The sequence below is a fragment of the Balaenoptera physalus genome (assembly GCF_965194825.1).
Source record: "Balaenoptera physalus genome assembly, chromosome: 10".
Classification (NCBI taxonomy): domain Eukaryota; kingdom Metazoa; phylum Chordata; class Mammalia; order Artiodactyla; family Balaenopteridae; genus Balaenoptera; species Balaenoptera physalus.
In genome coordinates, this window is record NC_138889.1 from 81688942 (window position 1) to 81694659 (window position 5718).

Below are 5718 nucleotides of genomic sequence, written 5' to 3' on the forward strand. Positions count from 1 at the left end.
AATTATTTTTATGGCTGACAGGGATAATCCCTTTTCTGTAATTGGTTAGGTAAGTTACAGAATGATACTTGACATATTTCTAATACATATATTCTTTCACACTCCATTGTTTTTCCTGATTCCAGACTTTTTAATCTATAAACAAGGGTCAGTGGACCAAAGAGGGCTTTGCTTATTGTTTTCTTTGTAGGTTTTTCAAAGAAAGGAAGGAGACCTGAATCAAAAGAGTGGAGTATAGTTGTTCATATATCAGTTTGAATGAGAACGAGAGAGCAACAGGGGAAATTTTAGAAGAAAAATGGGAACATGTTCTTCCCATGAAGATTTTTCTGAAGGATGTTGTATCTTGAGACAGTAAAGGAAGCCAAGACCCACTCTAGAGGAAGCAGCATGCAGTATTCTTCAAAATTGTGCAGTGTTCTTCAAAATTATCCAGCCAGCAGTCTGAACCTTCCCTGGTTTCAACTCTTGCTAAATCTCATTTGTGTTCAATTATTCTCTATGTTCTGTGAAAGGGTTCGAAACTCTCTTAAAATCCCTTCTCCTTATTAAGCCAAAAAAATTAGCCAACACTTTTTAATAATACAGAAATGTTCATGTTAAATTTTGTGTTTTGTTTATGTTTTTGTTATGCTGTAATTAGATGAATTAGAAAACTGAGAAGTAAGGAAAACCAGAAATGCTGGCCAGATTTGATTTGGGTAGCTTAATGGATAAAACCATAGAAATGTGGCTTTCAGTTGAATGTAAGAAGAAACATTTTTTACTCAGAGTATTGCAAAGATGGGGTAAACTGCCTCAAAAAGTAGCAGATGTCAAAACATGAACTAGGTGACCATATCACTATGAAGTTGTGGAGGGGATTCAGCTTAGGTTGTTGTTTAAAGTAAGCTAGAGAGAAATAAGTTGGCTTTTAGATGGTAGAGAGGTAAGTTAATAAGCATTGCCAAATGAGAAGCGTTGTTGAAAAAGAGAAAAGTTATGGATGCAGAAGGCCCTTCAGCTCCAGAATGATATTTGCAGAAAGACCTGTGATATATATATATATAAATTTTCCTGAGTCAGGAGCTTAAATAATGTTATGAATGAGGCTGGTTGAGAATAAGGCATACTCAACTCACCTCACACCATCCATATATACAGAATTTATCTTTTCTGTAAACAATCATTTTCTTTATATCTGAAAGGGTTTTTTTTCCCAGTTAGACTTTATAGCCATTTAAGGAAAATTATGTTTTTTAATGGTTTGGAGGAATTTAAAATCCATCAGTGTCTCAAACTATTTCTCTTCAGTATCAAGAGATACTTTCTTTTGACAATATTCAAAGAAAAGTTGGAGTAACAGTTTAGTTAAAGTTCAGGTCACATATTATCAAGCAAAAGGCAGGAAAATATGAGATGAGGTAGTAGAATGAAATGAACATTGTTTTTAGCGTACGTGGTGTAAAACCAGTTGTGTTTGGATTTGGCTTTACACTGTCTGCTTGCACAACCACAGGCAAGTGGCTTCATCTCTCAGAGCCTCCATTTTCTCACACGTTAAATTAGGATAACAGCAACTAGAGCTGTTCTGAAATTTATAGCAAATATTTGAGAAAAACTCCACATGCATTATCAAATTATAAACAAATATTAGCTACTTTAATTAAATTAGTGGTGTTATTAAATTAAATCTATCAGTAGCATGGGAATTTCAGAGAGCTGGTGATTCTTCAGTGTGAAACATGTTCACACTCTTGTTCCTTCATTCAGGATTTAGAGGAAATTGTGTTTAAGTCATCTGTGCCACTGCTTGTTTTAGTCATGTTTGTTTACTGAAGCTACCGTTTTTATCCTGGAGTATTTGATCAGCTGTCTTAATTACTGGTAGAATAATGGAAGAAAATCAACTATCTGAACCATGTAGATGGAGGAAGAGCTGCCATGAAACCTCAGCTCCTCTAGGTGAATGGAGTAGTAATTAGTGTATAAATAAAATAGTGCTGGACTCCCTTCCACCACCACCCTCCACACGCAAAAAAAAATCTGGGATTTTTTTTTTACTTTGTTCTGTTCTATTACTTTTATTCCCTTTCCGAGCTCATACTATTCTGGACATGAGCATAAAACAAAATACAATTATAAATGTTGCAAATGATAATAAACTGAAAATTTTGACATTGATAACATAAACTTCCTGTTTTCCATAATGGCAGGCTACATACATCCAGAATCAATAAATCTTTCAAGCTAGAATATATTTTTTCTTGTTTTAGTTTCTATATAAATCTGTAATTCTGAAAGATATTAATGCTTATTAGAAGAGGACAAAGTTAACTCCAGAAAATCTCAAATTTTGTGATGATGGCAATTTAAGAATACATACCTTTTAGCCCATTGTTGACCCCTCCTAGAAGACATGGAAGTTTTGCCTCATTGGGAGCCATTGCTAGGCTAAGATCAGCAATAATAAGTATATCTTTTTAGCTACATGGAGAATTTCTAGATCACTGGCAAAATTATATGCAATAAACTGCTGGCTGAAATTATCAGACTTGAAGCAGATAGGCACAGTGAAAATCTTGCTAAATAAAATAAAAATGGAGAGATTGTGTTTTTCAAAATGAAGCTCATATGGACATCTGTTTATTTCAGCATATTCAGTTTAACAACTTTAATTTAGGCTTAAGATTATTGCTTGTGTATTTTGCTTGGTTATTTATGAGGCAGTTAGGTTTAGTTTTCAGTATGTAAAGCAATAAATGTCTCCCAAGATTTATTCATTCTTTTATCTGTTACAGATTTGTCAAGCTTACAGGTTTCAGTGTGGAGTGATTTATTTATTTAAAAAAATTTTTAATGACCATTATGGCCCAAGTGTTTATATGTTCTGCAACTTTAAATACTTTGCAAGTGGGCTTCCCTGATGGCACAGTGGTTAAGAATCTGCCTGCCAATGCAAGGGACATGGGTTTGAGCCCTGGTCTGGGAAGATCCCACGTGCTGCGGAGCAACTAAGCCTGTGCGCCACAACTCTGAGCCTGAGCTCTAGATGACAAACATTCAGTCTTTCACCATTAGGATAATATTATCTGAAGGGTTTCCTTGGGTGCTTTTTTTCAGGTTGAGAAAGTTTCTTTCTATTTCTAATTTGCTGAGAATTTTTATTATCCCTGGAAATGGACCTAAGAGACGAAAAACAGAGAAAAAAGTGAAGTAGAGATTGTGGAACTGAAGCCTGTTTCTTTGTGGTTGCAGTTACTATAGTTTCTAAACAATTATCTCAAGTAATTTGGCTGAACTATGTGTTTTAAGCTAGTGTTCCCCAACTTAAAAGTCTTCAATCATATCTTACCACCAAAGGATAAAATTTAGTTCACTTAGCATGGTGCGCATGGCTCTTAATAGCGTGCTCTCCGCTTTCAGCTTCCTGTTCTTAATCCTCCCTATTATCCTGCATGACCTTCTATACTCTTGACAGTTGAACAGTGTGCCTTTACTAAAACGTACTAGCTAGCACTTCTGTTTTGTAACTGCCATTCCTTTTGTCTGGAATGTCTTCAGTTTGTATTCTGAGGGAAAATTTCCATGCATTTAATTTGAGCCACTTCTATGAACCAGTCTCAATCTGTTACACCTCATTATAAACATTTGTCTCAGAACACAATGTACAGTTACTATTTGTTATGTTTCTTGACCATCCTCTCCCTCCTCCCTTCCCCCCACACACACTGGACTGTGAATTTCCTAAAGGCATGGAGTTTCTGGATACTATGTTTGTATCCTGAAAGCTAAACTTACTTGTGTGTAGCAAGTGACACACATTAACAGTTTATAATGAATTCTTAAAGAAAGCAGTTTACCTGGATTGGCCAAGTCTGGGCAGAAGTATCTTGACAGGAGCAGTCAGTTGGATTGACTTATCCTGGTATTTATATATGAAAATACCTGAATGGATGCTTACCTTTGGACTTTGTGGGTATAGCAAACAGATTTAGTATTAATGTGTGATTATTAATTTTGGAACAAGAATGAAATAAGTTTTGCAACACATTATTAAAGATAGAATTAATTAATACAATTATTTACACAGGGATTCTGAAGCAAGTTCCATCTCTTCCTCTCCAGTGACCTAACTAGGTACAATAAATCATTTCTAAATGGGACCTAGTTTTGAATTCACCTATACAATTTTTCAGCTATATGAATTTCAAAAATAAATTTAATCAATCCTTATTCACACCTAGAAGATGTATTCTTCGATATTCCTAGGCATCAACAGGAAGTTGACTCCATCCTATTTCCTATTTTCCCTCTGATAGCTCTGAAGAAAACACATTACTCTGACTTAAGTCAAGAGTAGTGGTGTTAATCTATGCAGGATGATTTTCTAGGAATAGATCAACTTGTAGGTGTATGAAAAGGAATGAAAATTGAGAGATCTCTGCTTTTGTTTCAGGGTGTCAAACAAGAGATGAACTATAATAGCTGCCTAGACAAAATTGACGAAAGGGTGAAAAGGGACTGAAGTATGTCTTTGATGGGTGTGTCAGTATGGAGGAGTGAATTTTGTGACATGCAGGAAATAAAGTCACAGCTTCCTTTAGAAATGTGCTCCGTAAAAACGTGCTTAAATTCCAGCTATGACGTCCCACCCGGGCTTGTAATTTGGTTCTGTTTGGGATCAGTCTCTCCTGCCCAACTGTTGAGCTAAGGGTACATCTCTTGATCTTGGCACATCTGTGGCACATCCCTTATAGCAGTGATTTGTACATTTTAGAGTTTCATGGAGTCTCTAGTCCAAGTACACTGTAGTCAAAGGAGGTTTTTTAGTAACATATTATTTGACTTTTTCAGAAAGGACCACTTTATTCTTTTTTTTTTTTTTAATATTTATTTATTTATTTATTTATCTTTGGCTGTGTTGGGTCTTCGTTTCTGTGCGAGGGCTTTCTCTAGTTGCGGCGAGCGGGGGCCACTCTTCATCACGGTGCGCGGGCCTCTCACTATCGCGGCCTCTCTTGCTGCGGAGCACAGGCTTCAGACTCGCAGGCTCAGTAATTGTGGCTCACGGGCCTAGTTGCTCCGCGGCATGTGGGATCTTCCCAGACCAGGGCTCGAACCCGTGTCCCCTGCATTGGCAAGCAGATTCTCAACCACTGCGCCACCAGGGAAGCCCCCACTTTATTCTTAACAGTGTGACTTTATTTTAATGAGAGGCAAGGGTTAGTTGTCTAGGAAGCCCATGAAAGAATATCATAATTACCAGATGTTTTATTGATGCTATCAAATATTTGTCTGACACTAAGGTACCCATTAGCACTTTCAGAGCCCCAGAATAATCTCTCTGAATATTATTGATTGCCATGACACAAATCATGCCTTTTACTTATTTTGTTCTCATATACTCAGTTTTCCCCTTTAAATTACTATCTAGAAACATTGGCACAACTGTAATAAAATGAGGCTATCTGCAGAAATACCTGAACAAAGTTTTGGGTTTTTTTCCTTCTTTAGTGCCTTGCTATTTTCTTAAGTAATTAGGATTAAAAAGACTAGATGAGAGATATTGGGAAATAGAAAACTGCATTTTAAATCTGTGATACAAGATTAAAAAGTTTAAATACTTAAAAAGTGATACAAGTTTAAGTCTAATCTTACAAGATACATGTTTATAAAATTTTGGGAAGAAAACAAAGCAGTATAAAGCAGAAAGTGACATCAGTGTATGGATGACCA